Here is a 17,377-nt window from a genome sequence, read left to right as displayed (position 1 = left end):
GGCTTGTGTGCCACTCCTGTGCGTGCCATCTCTCATTCAGTGGGCCATAGAAAGCCTTGTTTTTTTGTTTTTTTTTTAAATATTATTTGGTTTCTAAAGTCTCACAGAGAAAAAAAAAAAAATAAATTAGGTGGGAGATTAATATTGACATTAGTGCTTGAGTGACAGTCCTGCGTGTGTGTCATCTCTGTGATTTGGTGTCACAGAAAACAGAGTGTGTAACATTGTGCCTGATTTTCCTTGTGGTCTCACCAACCTGTTAAGGGATATTGAAATCATACTGAAGTTATAGCTCACCGTGTAAGTTGTTTGACAGCAACAAATAAAGTTAGTTTGGTTACGATTTTTAAACAATGAGGAAGTCTGGTGCAAGAGGTCGTCGTGGGCGTTCATTGTCAGCTGGTAATGATGGTAGTGGTAGTGGAGCATCAGGTGGTCGTGGGGATAAAAATATTCCACCTAAGTCTGGAGCTGTGGAGCCAGTTTCGTCGTCAGGCTACACAAGGCCTCGAACGCTCTCTTTTCTGGGAGTAGGAAAACCGCTTTTAAAGGCTGAGCAGCAACAGCAAGTTTTGGCTTACATTGCAGACTCAGCCTCTAGCTCTTTTGCCTCCTCTTCCGAAACTGGTAAATGTAAAAGCAGCGCGTCGCTTGTGGATGTTCACGGTCAGGGACAAGTCGCTTCCTTGTCCTCCTCAGCAAAAACTACAACAAGAGAGAAGGATGCAGCAGGCGACACAACGGGTCACTCCATGGAGCTCTTTACACATACCGTCCCTGGCTTAGAAAGTGAAACATTTAACAGGCCATGCCCATTACAAGTAGATTCTGACATGGAGTGCACTGATGCACAGCCACAGCCAGAGTACTATGCTGCTCCTTTGACTCAGACCACCACATTGCCCTCTCAGGGTACAGATCCACAATCAGACCCTGATGAGACTATGTTGCCCCGCCACGAACGCTATACCACCGACCGACACAGTGACACAGACGAAGTTGCACACGAGCTCGAAGAGGAGGTAATAGATGACCCAGTTATTGACCCCGATTGGCAGCCATTGGGGGAACAGGGTGCAGGCGGCAGTAGTTCAGAAGCGGAGGTGGAGGAGGGGCCGCAGCAGGCATCAACATCGCAACAGGTTCCATCTGCCGGGCCCGTATCTGGCCCAAAACGCGTGTCAAAGCCAAAACCTGTTGGAGGACAGCGTGGCCATCCGGTTAAAGCTCAGTCTGCAATCCCTGAAAAGGGATCCGAGTCTAGGAAGAGTGCAGTCTGGCATTTTTTTAAACAACATCCAACTGATCAGCGCAAAGTCATCTGTCAAAAATGTTCAACTAGCTTAAGCAGAGGTCAGAATCTGAAAAGTCTAAATACTAGTTGCATGCATAGACACTTAACCACCATGCATTTTCAAGCCTGGACTAACTACCAAACGTCCCTTAAGGTTGTAGCACCCTCGGCCAATGAAGCTAGTCAGCAACGCAACATCCCTTCCGTCACTGTAAGGCCACCATTTTCCGCACCACCGGCAGTATCTGTGCAGGTTTCTTTGCCAGCCAAAAGCAGTCAGGGTCAGGGAATCACCAGTTTAGTAGGAGGAAATATTGCATCTAGGGCACCGGCGGAAACAATACCGTCTCCAACCGTCTCTCAGTCTGCCATGTACACCGGCACACCCGAAAGTTCCACGATCTCCTGCTCTCCAGTCCAGCTCACCCTACATGAGACTCTGGTTAGAAAAAGGAAGTACTTATCCTCGCATCCGCGTACACAGGGTTTTAACGCCCACATAGCTAGACTAATCTCGTTAGAGATGATGCCCTACCGTTTAGTTGAAAGCGAAGCTTTTAAAGCCCTGATGGAGTACGCTGAACCACGATACGAGCTACCTAGTCGACACTTTTTTTCCAGAAAAGCCATCCCAGCCCTGCACCAGCATGTTAAACAGCGCATCGTCCATGCACTTAGGCAATCTGTGAGTACAAAGGTGCACCTGACTACAGATGCATGGACCAGTAGGCATGGCCAGGGACGTTATGTGTCCATCACGGCACACTGGGTGAATGTGGTGGATGCAGGGTCCACAGGCGACATCAATTTAGGGACAGTTGTGCCTAGCCCACGGTCTAGGAAACAGTTGGCTGTAGGCGTTCGCACCCCCTCCTCCTCCTCCTCGTCCTCCTGCAGAAGCTACAGCTCTTCCACAGAACGCAGTCGGCCAACCACTCCATCGGCAGATGACACTGTTGCACACCAGTTGTCCCATTATGGGCCAGCTACTGCCAAGCGTCAGCAGGCTGTATTGGCTATGAAGTGTTTGGGCGACAACAGACACACCGCGGAAGTTCTGTCCGAGTTCTTGCAACAAGAAACGCAGTCGTGGCTGGGCACAGTAGATCTTGAGGCAGGCAAGGTAGTGAGTGATAACGGAAGGAATTTCATGGCTGCCATCTCCCTTTCCCAACTGAAACACATTCCTTGCCTGGCTCACACCTTAAACCTGGTGGTGCAGTGCTTATTGAAAACTTATCCTGGGTTCTCCGACCTGCTCCTCAAAGTGCGTGCACTTTGCTCACATATCCGACGTTCGCCTGTACACGCCAGCCGTATGCAGACCTATCAGCGGTCTTTGAACCTTCCCCAGCATCGCCTAATCATAGACGTTGCAACAAGGTGGAACTCAACACTGCACATGCTTCAGAGACTGTGCGAACAGAGGCGTGCTGTTATTTATTTGTGGGAGGATACACGGGCAGGCAGTAGGATGGCAGACATGGAGTTGTCAGGTGTGCAGTGGTCGAAGATACAAGACATGTGTCAAGTCCTTCAGTGTTTTGAGGAATGCACACGGCTGGTTAGTGCAGACAACGCCGTAATAAGCATGAGCATCCCCCTAATGCGTCTGCTGATGCAAAGTTTGACGCACATAAAGGAGCAGGCGTCTGCACCAGAGGAAGAGGGAAGCCTTGATGACAGTCAGCCATTGTCTGGTCAGGGCAGTGTACAGGACGAGGTAGCGGGCGAAGAGGAGGTGGAGGACGAGGAGGATGATGGGGATGAGTATATTTTTAATGCGGAAACTTTCACGGGGGCACAGGAAATTGGTTGCGTGTCACGGCCGGGTTCTGGTTTTTTGAGGGACACAAGTGACGTAGATTTGCCTGCAACTGCCCCTCAACCAATCACAACCGGAGATTTGACAACTGGAACTTTGGCCCACATGGCGGATTATGCCTTACGTATCCTAAAAAGGGACACACGCATTACGAAAATGATGAACGATGACGATTACTGGTTGGCCTGCCTCCTTGATCCACGCTATAAAGGCAAATTGCAAAATATTATGCCACATGAGAACTTGGAACTAATATTAGCAACCAAACAATCAACTCTTGTTGACCGTTTGCTTCAGGCATTCCCAGCACACAGCGCACGTGATCGTTCTCACACAAGCTCCAGGGGGCAGCAGACTAGGAGTGTTAGGGGTGCACACATCAGAAGTGGCGTTGGACAGAGGGGTTTTCTGACCAGGTTGTGGAGTGATTTTGCTATGACCGCAGACAGGACAGGTACTGCTGCATCAATTGAAAGTGACAGGAGACAACATTTGTCCAGTATGGTTACTAACTATTTTTCATCCCTTATCGATGTTCTCCCTCAACCGTCATTCCCATTTGATTACTGGGCCTCCAAATTAGACACCTGGCCAGAATTGGCAGAATATGCATTGCAGGAGCTTGCTTGCCCGGCAGCAAGTGTCCTATCAGAAAGAGTATTCAGTGCTGCAGGTTCAATATTAACCGAAAAAAGGACTCGTCTGGCTACCCAAAATGTTGACGATCTAACATTCATTAAAATGAACCACAACTGGATTTCGAAATCTTTTGCCCCACCTTGCCCGGCCGACACCTAGCTTTCCTATGAAAAGCTCTTGCCTGTGAATTACTTTTCTAATGTCTAATTTGCTGCAGCTGATTGTACAGCATACGACATGTTTACACCTCCCTAAATGGCAAAACTCCCCACACGGGGCCGTGGTATCGCGACTTGGCGCAAGCACCCGTGAGACTGCTGTTTGTCTGAAGAGGTGGGTGTGCTCGCTTTTGGTTGACGGCATTGCTACTGGGTCCCTCATAGTACAATGTAGTGTCTCTGGCGGTGGTGGTGCGCACCCAACGTCAGACACACCGTTGTAACATGAGGGGCCCTGGGGCGGTCCCGCCGGCCTCAAGAGAGTTCCCCCCTACCCCAGCTCAAAATGTGCTCTACCACGTGCAAAATTATGTCGCACAGCTCCACCAATCTTTAGTCTATTCGCTGACATCATTCAATGTCTGGCACTGACAATACAAATTTGTAGACATCTATGATGCAACTTAAAGTAGTCTGTGTCTGTGTCCTATATTGGCACCATTAAATAGTTACTGCCAAATTACAATGTCAGAAACTCAGTAGATGAGCCCACCCCTGTACCTAAGTATGCCACCTTTTTTTTTTGTTTTGGTTGTTTTGCGAGACATTAACATCTATTTATATTTTGGGAGTACTGGGACAGACACTCCTTGCACTACTCCTCCACTCACCACCAAGCTGCCTGTGTATCCATGTAACCGCTGTAAAACTGCCATGAGCCTATTGTTTGTTATTTTAGGCCTTTGATAGCCTGTCTGCGGTCCCTACTTTAAATACTCCTCCACTGACCACCAAGCTGCCTGCCCGTGTATCCATGTAACCGCTGTGAAACTGCCATGAGCCTATTGTTTGTTATGTTAGGCCTTTGATAGCCTGTCTGCGGTCCCTACTTTAAATACTCCTCCACTGACCAGACCACTGCTGCCCGTGTACCCCTGGAACCAATTATAAAGTGCCTACAGCCAGCCCATTTTCTTATGTTAGGCCTTTGAAGCCTGTCTGCGGTCCCTACTTTAAATACTCCTCCACTGACCAGACCACTGCTGCCCGTGTACCCCTGGAACCAATTATAAAGTGCCTACAGCCAGCCCATTTTCTTATGTTAGGCCTTTGAAGCCTTTCTGCGGTCCCTACTTTAAATACTCCTCCACTCACCACCACCAAGCTGCCTGCCCGTGTATCCATGTAACCGCTGTGAAACTGCCATGAGCCTATTGTTTGTTATTTTAGGCCTTTGATAGCCTGTCTGCGGTCCCTACTTTAAATACTCCTCCACTCACCACCAAGCTGCCTGTGTATCCATGTAACCGCTGTAAAACTGCCATGAGCCTATTGTTTGTTATTTTAGGCCTTTGATAGCCTGTCTGCGGTCCCTACTTTAAATACTCCTCCACTGACCAGACCACTGCTGCCCGTGTACCCCTGGAACCAATTATAAAGTGCCTACAGCCAGCCCATTTTCTTATGTTAGGCCTTTGAAGCCTGTCTGCGGTCCCTACTTTAAATACTCCTCCACTCACCACCACCAAGCTGCCTGCCCGTGTATCCATGTAACCGCTGTGAAACTGCCATGAGCCTATTGTTTGTTATGTTAGGCCTTTGATAGCCTGTCTGCGGTCCCTACTTTAAATACTCCTCCACTGACCAGACCACTGCTGCCCGTGTACCCCTGGAACCAATTATAAAGTGCCTACAGCCAGCCCATTTTCTTATGTTAGGCCTTTGAAGCCTGTCTGCGGTCCCTACTTTAAATACTCCTCCACTCACCACCACCAAGCTGCCTGCCCGTGTATCCATGTAACCGCTGTAAAACTGCAATGAGCCTATTGTTTGTTATTTTAGGCCTTTGATAGCCTGTCTGCGGCCCCTACTTGCAATACTCCTCCACTGACCACAATGCTGCCTGGAGTGCCTGCCTGTGTATCCATGTAACCGATGTAAAACTGCCATGACTGCCTACTGTTTGTTATTTTAGGCCTTTGATAGCCTGTCTGCAGCCCCTACTTGCAATACTCCTCCACTGACCACACCAATGCTGCCCGTGTACCCCTGGAACCTATTTAAAAGTTCATAGAGCCTAGTTATATATTTTATTTACTATTAATAAGGCCATGATGGACTACGCTGTACCACGCTACAAGCTAACCAGTCGACACTTCTTTTGCGAGAAAAGCCATCCCAACCCTCCACCAGCATGTAGAAGACCGCATTGTCCATGCACTCTGGCAATCTGTGAGTACAAAGGTGCACCTGACAACAGACGCATGGACCTGTAGGCATGGCCACGGAAGATTACGTGTCCATTACGGCGCAATGGGTTAATGTGGTGGATGCATGGTCCACAGGGGACAGCCTACTAAGTCTGTCTGCAGTCCCTAATTCAAATTGTGCTCCACTGTCTAAATCGGAACTTCCACCTTCTGGCTTTCGGCCTATAGTATCAGAAATTAAACTGCATTTGGCCTTCAACTTTGGTTAGGGCCTACTAACGGCTTCTGCCCCTCCCTGGTGTTGCCCTCAACTAAATAAAGCTGAGCTTCAACCTTCTGCTCCAAATTACCATTTTGAAAAATGCAATAGGCTTTTCAGGCCTACTAAAGGAGTCTGTCTGTGTGCCCCTCCCTGGTGTTGTCCTCAACTAAATAAAGCTGAGCTTCAACCTTCCGGCTCTCATTATGTGGTTTTAAAAAAAAAAAAGGTGGTTAGGGCCTACTAACGGCTTCTGCCCCTCCCTGGTGTTGTCCTCAACTAAATAAAGCTGAGCTTCAACCTTCCGGCTCTCATTATGTGGTTTTAAAAAAAAAAAAGGTGGTTAGGGCCTACTAACGGCTTCTGCCCCTCCCTGGTGTTGTCCTCAACTAAATAAAGCTGAGCTTCAACCTTCCGGCTCTCATTATGTGGTTTTAAAAAAAAAAAAGGTGGTTAGGGCCTACTAACGGCTTCTGCCCCTCCCTGGTGTTGTCCTCAACTAAATAAAGCTGAGCTTCAACCTTCCGGCTCTCATTATGTGGTTTTAAAAAAAAAAAAGGTGGTTAGGGCCTACTAACGGCTTCTGCCCCTCCCTGGTGTTGTCCTCAACTAAATAAAGCTGAGCTTCAACCTTCCGGCTCTCATTATGTGGTTTTAAAAAAAAAAAAGGTGGTTAGGGCCTACTAACGGCTTCTGCCCCTCCCTGGTGTTGTCCTCAACTAAATAAAGCTGAGCTTCAACCTTCCGGCTCTCATTATGTGGTTTTAAAAAAAAAAAAGGTGGTTAGGGCCTACTAACGGCTTCTGCCCCTCCCTGGTGTTGTCCTCAACTAAATAAAGCTGAGCTTCAACCTTCCGGCTCTCATTATGTGGTTTTAAAAAAAAAAAAGGTGGTTAGGGCCTACTAACGGCTTCTGCCCCTCCCTGGTGTTGTCCTCAACTAAATAAAGCTGAGCTTCAACCTTCCGGCTCTCATTATGTGGTTTTAAAAAAAAAAAAGGTGGTTAGGGCCTACTAACGGCTTCTGCCCCTCCCTGGTGTTGTCCTCAACTAAATAAAGCTGAGCTTCAACCTTCCGGCTCTCATTATGTGGTTTTAAAAAAAAAAAAGGTGGTTAGGGCCTACTAACGGCTTCTGCCCCTCCCTGGTGTTGTCCTCAACTAAATAAAGCTGAGCTTCAACCTTCCGGCTCTCATTATGTGGTTTTAAAAAAAAAAAAGGTGGTTAGGGCCTACTAACGGCTTCTGCCCCTCCCTGGTGTTGTCCTCAACTAAATAAAGCTGAGCTTCAACCTTCCGGCTCTCATTATGTGGTTTTAAAAAAAAAAAAGGTGGTTAGGGCCTACTAACGGCTTCTGCCCCTCCCTGGTGTTGCCCTCAACTAAATAAAGCTGAGCTTCAACCTTCTGCTCCAAATTACCATTTTAAAAAATGCAATAGGCTTTTCCGGCCTACTAAAGGTGTCTGCCCCTCCCTGGTGTTGTCCTCAACTGAACAAAGCTGAGCTTCCACATTCTGGCTTTCGCCCTATACTATCAGATATTAAACTGCATTTGGCCTACTAGTGTGGTTAGGCCCTTGAAACAGTGTCTGCTGCTCTTGGGTTTGCTACTCCACTGAACAAAGCAATGCCGCCTGTTTAGTCCTGTTACCAATTTTGAACTGCATGTAGCCTACTTTATTCTTTGGCCCTATATCTGTTTCCTCCTCATCCTGCCCATTGCCCAGCCACTGCTAAATGAGTCTGCTGGTACATTGACCGAGACCACTACATTCCCCTTGTACTCTACACAGCCAGAATCTGTCCCTGCTGAAAGTAAGGTTCCCCTTCCCGCATGTTATACCACCTTACACAGGGACAAAGAGGAAGGTGCAGATGAAAGTGCAGGTTCCTTCATCAGGTGGGGGGGCATACTCGTTGGCGACGTCACTGGCACAGGGCCCCTCAGAGTACGCAAAAGTGTCGCTGCTGGTGGGAGGCGCCCCCGCCATGCAAACACACCGCCGTACTTTGAGGGGCCCTGTGCCAGTGGCAATGCGAACGAGTGGGCCCCCCCCTGCTTGCTCAGGATCACAGCACTTGCAACTTTTAAATAATTACCTTTCCCTGCAACACCGCCGTGACGTAGTCCGCATTTCCTGGGCCCACGAAAAACTTGAGCCGGCCCTACTCCCCCCACAACTTTTGCCAAATGACCCCCAATTCCCTATGCCCAACTATTATTATAAAGTTAATTAAGATTGACAAGCTTCAGAAACAAGAATGGATGTTTTTGGCATTAAAATGGGCACTGTAGGTGTTTTCCTGGCCTCCACTCACTGCCGACTATGCTTCCCCATTGACTTGCATTGGGTTTCGTGTTTCGGTCGATCCCCGACTTTTAGCGATAATCGGCCGACTGCACTCGACTCGACTCTGGACAAAATCGGGTTTCCCAAAACCCTACTCGATCTTAAAAAAATGAAAGTCGCTCAACCCTAATCAGGACCACTGTACTGATCATATCAGAGTTTGATGAGCACGTGATCACAGTGTCATTCGATTTTGTCAGATGAGGAGAAGATGGAGAAAAAGCTCCTCTTTCTCCATTTAGTCAGTCCGTGAAAATCAGAAAACACTCGGATGACATCAGAGTGCAGTCCAATATTTTTGATGGAGCCACTGACTTGCATTTATCGGATGCACATCGTGCATGTTGTGATTTCTTTCCTTCGATTCACTCTGCACAGCCCCATAGAATAACATTGGTCAAAGTGCCAGCCAATGTTTTGTCGGATCATGCTCAGACTGATCCCTAGCTCCTTACAGTTATTATATTCCACCTTTCCAGGATCTTCTCCCTTTCACTTACTCTAACTATTCTTTTTTTTGTATTCCCATTACCATAGCATTTTCTTTTCACGAAACAGAGAGCTCAGGATGAAATCAGGATAGGCGAGTGCTTTAAAGCCTGAAATTGTGGGAACTGTTGTCAGACTATGGAAGACGTTTATTAAGCTTCACGCCTGGTCAGTAAATAATCCACACCATTATAAACTCCAAATCAGGCAAACATGCTCGTCTCCTGACCCAGAAGCCAGTATGTCATATACAGCGTCCTTGAGAAAGATGAAGTCAACGCCAGAGACATTGCACAATTCTTCCTATCTTGCAAATCAATGTTCTCTCCTCACATCTGCAGTGTAAGGGCATCTAGTCCTCCAGACTGCTGACCCAGATACTGACCAGAGGGATCTGAAGGCAGCTGCTGACAGATGAAGAGAAGAAAAATGAAAACTCGCCAGAGAGCATGAGAAATGATAGGTATGAGTAACACGGCTGGACAAAGAGCGGAGCAACAAGCCTCAGAGTCAAACAGTGGAGAAAAACAATGTAGGGCCAATAAGGCATATACTGAGAGCAGCCCAAGACCCTGCCTACAGAGCAGGACTCAGAGGCACAGCTTGCCCCGGCCAGGGTGTTAGGATATAGGGTGAGAGGGGTATACTGAACCTGTGCCCTAGTGACGGAAAGCCAAGCTATAGCCCCGAACAGAGAAACAGACACATGCCCTGCTCCAAGCACCTTACACATCCACATACAATACTGGGGAAACTTATTTATACAATATAGACTATATATTTTTCCTACACTGTCAAACATGTAATTATTGCATCGTAAGGCTATGTTCACATGTGCATTTTTACTGCATTTTTTTTCTGCAGCCAAAATCTTCTCTCTTGGCACTTAACACCCCAAATTCACAACACGCGTTTTGCGGTGTTTTTTTGCTGCTTTTTTTTTTTTATGCAGCATCTTTTCAGCACCGATTATACGTCTGCTTTGTCAACAGTACATGTTGAATTAAATCAGTTTTAGTCACCAAAAATGCTGCAAAAACATTTGTTGTACTTTTTGCAGCATTTTTTTCACTTTATCGGCGCTTTTTGTGGTTGACAATAACGCTGCAAAAACGCTGAAAGAACTGACATCCTGCAGATTTAAAAACCACTGCAGGTCTCAAATTCAGTGAGAAAAAACAACAAGCGTGTGCTTTAGATTTCTGACATGGCATGGCTATTGCTGGCACTGAAAAAAAGCATTTTTTTTCTTTTGCATAAAAATGCAGGAAAAAAAGTTATTATAAAGCATTGGTTTAATGCTTATTTAGGCCAGGAAAAAAAACTTTAATAGCAAAAAAAAAATTCTAATTGCAGCTTTTTGTCACGTAATGCAGGGAGAGATAGAGGACGCAATAACTGATTTGTACCAATACACTGCAACAACCCTCCTGCTCTGCAATATAGAAAGATCCAGGTGGCTGAGAAAGGAACATTCTGCCTAGGAAACAAATGCCAAAATGATTCCTCAGTTCTATGGCATCTCACCTAAAGTTAACCAATCAGTAAGAATGTACTAGAGGTACTGCAGGATAGGGCAAAGAAACACATATTCAATGATACCTATTTGGTCACTGTCCGAAGTTCTGAAGTGCCGAAATTCATGTTTTAATCCTATGCAAATTACACTGGCAAGTGCACTGGCAGGCGTATTAGTACATTTATAGTCCTCTGCTACTCTTTGCTTCTCCTCGCTGGTGCCGTCACCGCGTCTTGATTGACAGCCGAGACACAGGCACTGCTGCACAACATCACCTCTGCTCTGCACTGTCAATCAAAAAGCGAAGCAGCGCCAATGGGGAGAAGCAAATAGGACCATGAGTGTGCTAATACGCCTGCCAGTGCACTTGTGAGCCTAATTTGCATAGGATTAAAACATAAACCTCGGCGGAACAAAGCCCCGGAGAGTGACTGAATATGTATAGCTGGAAATGTGTTTTCTTGCCCTATCTCACAGTAAATCAGATTTCCAAGGTACAGTCATACTCACAGCTACCCTTTTTTTATTTTTCCCAGGACATTCCCTTTAAAATTTCTCAAGAGCTGTCCACAGTGCTGAATACACAAATACCTGGTGCTACTCATGCAGTTCCTGTGCACTTATTGGGTGTGTAAATAAAAAGAGATGTCTCTAATTAGAGGAGAAGTCTCTGACCTGTGGCTCTAATGCTGAGTTGTAGATACATTTCCCAGTTTTCGACGGTGGCCACTAATGATATAATATCATATATAAAACATCAGACGAACACCACGTGATTAGTGATGAGCGAATATACTCGTTGCTCGGGTTTTCCCGAGGACGCTCGGGTGATCTACGAGTATTTCTGACTGTTCGAAGATTTAGTTTTCATCACGGCAGCTGAATGATTTACAGCTACTAGCCAGCTTGATTACATGTGGGGATTCCCAAGCAACCAGGCAACCCCCACATGTACTCAGCCTGGCTAATAGCTGTAAATCATTCAGATGCCGGGATGAAAACTTAATCTCCAAACACTAACAAATACTCGGAGGTCACCCGAGCGTGCTCTGGAAACCCAAGCAACTAGTACACTTGCTCATCACTATTCATTATATATACTCTTGGGGAGAACGGATTCTCTTTACAGAAATTCAGCACTTGTAAGGAGTGTTACAGGAAATGTTTCCTAGGAAAGGTTCCCCGTAAACTCAGAATTCTTCCTTCTTCAGGGAAATTAATTTGCGTAATAAATGAACTAATGTAACTAATATTATTTAGTTTGTGTGTTTTTGTTAAGGGATTGAATTTTATATATATATATATATATATATATATATATATATATATGTATATATATATATTTAGATTTTTTTTGGATTATGTTCATTACTACTTTATATTTTTTGTTATATATTTTTTTGTTTTTTTAAGTTTAGACATATTTACTATACTATATAAATACATATAAATTAGGTGATACACCAGAAAAAGCCACAATTGTGAAACTTAAATTGGCCATCTGTTGGATCTCATCATTTACTCAAAATGTCTTGTAAGTTATTTAATTCCTGCCCTAACGGCTCACATGAGCGAATAAATTGGATGAGTGCAATCCGATAAAAAATCGGAGTGCACTCGTCCCAGTGTTATTCTATGGGGAAGTGCACATCTGCGATTATTTTCTCATTCCGACTCGTCATGCAAAAACAATCGCAGCATGCTGTGAATGGCTGCTAGACTTGGAGAGCACACACCCATACAAGTCTATGGGTGCGTATGAAACAGTGCATTGCGATGCCCGTGGATGCCAGCAATGGAGGAGATGGAATTTCTCCGTCTCCTCCGCACCTGTGCTGCCATTCTCTCATGCGTCAGAATCAGATCATAGAGCACTGACCATCGGATCCCACTGGAGCCGAGTGTCATTATCATATCGCATCGGATACTATACGCTAGTGTGACTCCGGCCTTAAGGAAGCAAATGTGCTGCACGTTTCACCTATAGCGGTCAATGTATATCTATTTTCCCTATTCCAGGGATTTTTGGTGGTACATAGCAAGAAGGTGATATTGGTAACACTTCCACTGGAAACCATATCTCCAAGCATCCAGCATTATCCCATGTATGAAATGGTGTGAACGACACAGAGCTATATTCATCCCATGTGTGTACTGGATCTAAAAGGTGGTCATGGTGTGTGCATATATTTTTGCTTTCGTGGTCGCCCCTTGAGAAACGTTTCCCACTTCTCCAATCTAGAAGTACTTAGGACTTATTTTTACAGAACAGGGTTTTCCGTATATTTTACTTGAGCGATTAGTGATGTATTACGAGGACACTCATTCATTTTCATTGCTCCAGTATTCAATTGTTCACTTTCCCTGCAGACGTTGCTGTCTACATTCTCCATGAAAAAAGCATTTCAAATTGGGATAGATGAATCACAGTAGCCAAAAATGAATGGCACTGACTGTCACCTATTTGCTTTATTGGATTTCTGAATCTTCCCTGGTATGTTGCCCCCCACGCTCCAGCGTCCTATTCCCATTTCCAGGCACTTTACACCCCAGGAAGTAGAGCTCTTGATATACTGAGTCATTGCACCTGCAAAGAAGCCTGAGACATTGAAAGATACAGTCACCAAGTAATTATGTGGTTCGTAAAGTGACCAGGCTGAGTCACCCACAGAAATAGCATCAGAAGTTGTGGAAGCTGCAGGGTAGATGATGCTTGTGATCCGCGCTGACGCTGGAGCACCTGAGTAAGGCCACGTTCACACTATCAGTATTCAGTCAGTATTTTACATCAGTATATATAAGCCAAAACCAGGAGAGGGTGATAAATGCAGAAGTGGTGACGTGTTTCTATTATACTTTTCCTATGATTGTTCCACTTTCTGATGTAAAATACTGACCAAATACTGAACACGTGAACATGGCCTAATATCACATAACTGGAGAACAGTGACCGCAATGCAAAGTATTCACTGCTATGAGGACACATAGGAATTATCTGCACCATGTGTCCCTGGTTTATAAGTGAGGAATCTAGAAGAAACAATCCCACCAGATAGGTTTAGATACAGTTTCTCAGTATTGTGTATTTCCTGGAATTTATTTAATAATCAAATTTAGTAGCATTCAATGATAGGGGATATTCTGTTTTGTGTTTTGCATGTTTTTTTGCAGCTAATTCAGTAGTCTATTTGCGCTTTTTTAAGTCTATTTTATACATCCTCGCCTTTTTTTAAATTTATTTTCAGGACAGAATTTAGCAATTCCAGATGTTTTCACCTAATTCATGAATTATAACTTTTGAAAAAGTCACAAAAGTTCCCGCCCTGGTGTATTTTTGCTAATGTTGGCACGATTTTGACACTAAACTTCTACTTTTGGCTCTAGAGTCGCAAAAGTACAGGTGGTTTAAAGTCAGGGTAAAAGCTCTGTTTTGAAATTGTGCCATATTCCTGAATCACGCGTGCCATTTTGATGAGTTTGGTGCCAAAAGGGCAACTGATACTACAAGATAAATAAATAAAAGTGACGTAAAAAAATAAATAAATGATGAATCTGGGCCATAATACCGTATTTTGAGGAGTTTTTTTTTTTTTTAGCAAATATACTCTAAAATAAAGGACTGAAAAAACTCTTGCAAGACTCATCCTATTCTTTTCTATTGTAAAATGACTTGCTGTTCATATGTTCAGTCTTTATCATACATGATAGACTTAAGGCCCCCATACACATCAGATGGATGACGGCTGATCATTCGGCCAACAACCAACTCAGCCGACTCCCCCAAAAAGCGCTTGTTTAGCCGAGTGCTCCTGTGTTCCCTATGAGACACCCGACTACTTATCTTTAAGAGAACAATGTGATTGACAGTCCGAAATTGGACATGCCCGATCATCATCTCTTTCAACCATCAGTTGGCTGGCGCCCCTATAAAGAGTTAGATAGATGGCCGAAACGGTCGATCTTGGCAGGTTCAGCCGACAGTAATCTAATGTGTATGGGGCGTTAAGATACATGACCCAGCAGACAATCTTACACATAGTAGCATTGGATACAGTGACCCTGCAGACAGAACCCCCGAAAATACAGCTTAGAAACAACAGTCCGTATCACACGACAGACCGATTAGATACAGGGCTCAACAGACATTATGAAACGTGATGGGATTAGATACATTAGCACAACAGACATTGTTGCACGAGATACATTTATATATTCTACCAGTAATGTCTTGGAAATAGTTTTAGAATAAAATGTCCTACTGTTACATGATGGGTGAAGTAATTCTTTTGGGTTCCCTGAATCTGTATCACCTCTGATCATTCTGCGTCTCTCAGAGGTAATATTACGTCGGTTATCATGTATCTCACATTCGCTCGCATGGCATTGATGTGTGAAAGACATAGAACCCTTGAGTGATTCTGCATAACTCATTCCTGACTTCAGCGCTGTCACATGCTGCTCAGCCATTAAGCTGCAGGCAACGAATTCTGGGTAGAGCTATGCTAACAAGCGCGCTGAAAAGCCTTCCATTTACAGCAGTGCAGCCAAGAGATGGGTTATTGCCTCCATTATGGTTGCAGACCTATAACCGGAATTTCAGGTGTTGTATCTGTAAATAACAGCAAGTGGCGATGGCCGACGCTCTCCGGGTCCAATCATTCCTTGTGCACTGCACTCTGGGGAGAAGTCCCGGCTATTTCCTATCATTTCCACTCAACATCTCATCTGTTCCGTTCCGAGTCGAGTTGATGGATCTTGATGAGCGGCGCCAGCTCTCATAACGTTCTCCCATTTGTTTCGAGCCTGATCGAGTCCAAAACGCAGAATGAATTGACTACTGTAACACAGTTACTGAGAAACTGATGTCTCTCTTCCCGGTATAATCGCAGCTGTCATTTAACTGCTGTTAATGATACACTGACAAATTTGGATAATGACTTGTTCTTTTCCAGATCATTCATAACAACAGGGAGACCCAAAGGACAGAGCAAGCTGGAGAGCAAGAGAGGAAATTAGCACACAGCCTGGAAAAACTGTGCATGGAAGATGGAAGACGCCTAATTAGAGGAAGAGCCGGCTTAGGGCCATGATTAAAGAATGCAGAACAATGGCCCTGACTCTTACATCCCTTCTTTTTTTTTTTCCCTGCCGCTTATGAAATATCCATTATCAATCCCTTGTGTCCAGCTGGACACTTACTAATTCGCATAATACTCTCGGGTCTCAGTACAAAAATGCTTCGGTCACCTAACCAGGGATAGCTATTCCCCAAATTTCAGGGCACAAGGATGTTTCTTTTCCTCTACTATAAGCACAGATCTTGAAAATGCTTATATATAAATAATTAACCAGTTGCAGAACTTTTTTTATATTATAGAATTATTATCCTGAGATTCTGTGATGCATTATCAGGACTTGCACAAAATCTCAATCTTCACTTATGATACAGTTAGAATTCTTGTACTTATAAGGGAAACATTGTGACTGAGCGTGAATCGCAATAAGGGCACGTGCACAATACCAATTTTCTCGGACGAGTGCTATCTGTGGTTTTTACAGATAGCGCTTGCACCTATGGTATTCTATGGGGCCGTGCACATATCCGATTTTTTTTCTTCAGACAGGATGATCCTTGAATCAAAATCGGTCATGTCAACGATTTTTTCCAAGTGTCGGATCAAAATTGGCAATGCAAGTCTATGGGCCAGTGAAAAAAATCGGACCGCGCTCGGATGACATCTGAGTGTGGTCCGATTTTCGTGGACTGACAGCATGGAGATGGTGGAGAAACTTTTATTTTTCTGTCTCTTCACATCCAAGAGAAACTGAACTCACTCTGATCAAAGTCTGATCAGAATAATCGGGCCGTTTTTTTCAGATGTGGAGAAAGTGGTGATCTGAACCTACCCTAAGACTAGAGTCACACAACAGTACAGAAAATTGGACTGATTTTCATCCAGACGAGTGGGACGATTTTTTTCTTACTTGTCATCTGTGTGCAGTCCATGCTTTTTACAGTAGCAGTTATTAATAATTTACAGTTTCCTATGTTACAGAATTGCAATGTGTGGCCGGGGTCACACTTGCGAGTGTGATGTAAGAAATTCACACGAGTCTCTCGCATCAATATCCGGCACTGCCGCCGGCGCTCAGACTGGAGCATGCGGCTGCATGTATTTCTATGCAGTGGCATATTCCGGTCCGAGTGTCGGCGGCAGTGCCGGATATTGATGCGAGAGACTCGCATCACATTCGCAAGTGTGACCCCGGCCTATCTGTAAAAATTGGATTTTTTTCTTGCACCCATGAATGGGTGTCTCATCCGATTTCAGAGTCAAATAATCGAGGTATGCTGCGACTTTTTTGCACGTTCTGTCAATGAAAAAAATCAGCCACTGACCCATGCCTCGTTTAATAACATGGGTCAGTGTCCTATCTGAAAAAAAAATTGTATCGCTCTCGTCCAATTTACACTCTCGTGTGCACGTGCACACAACTTGAGGATGCCAAAACGCTGCTCTAATATTAACCCCATTTACATAAAAAACAAAAAACCTCTTCTATATGTAACTAAAGCAAATAATAAATAGCAATTACTCTCTGCTCGGGTCCTGTATGCATCCAGAGGACAATA

At 44.8% G+C, this 17,377-nt stretch overlaps 1 long non-coding RNA gene across 1 annotated transcript in view; it reads left to right on the top strand.

The window, feature by feature from the left end:
• Positions 1–16,778, top strand: part of LOC143787307 (uncharacterized) — a 220,025-nt gene extending 203,247 nt beyond the window's left edge. The window contains exon 6 of the long non-coding RNA XR_013218321.1: positions 15,696–16,778. This is a non-coding gene — a long non-coding RNA (uncharacterized LOC143787307). The remainder of the gene's footprint in view (positions 1–15,695) is intronic.
• Positions 16,779–17,377: the final 599 nt, after the last annotated feature.

This window comes from Ranitomeya variabilis, chromosome 8, assembly GCF_051348905.1.
Source record: "Ranitomeya variabilis isolate aRanVar5 chromosome 8, aRanVar5.hap1, whole genome shotgun sequence".
NCBI lineage: Eukaryota > Metazoa > Chordata > Amphibia > Anura > Dendrobatidae > Ranitomeya > Ranitomeya variabilis.
Note: the sequence above shows the minus strand (reverse complement) of the source record. Positions and strands in the feature narration are given on the sequence as shown.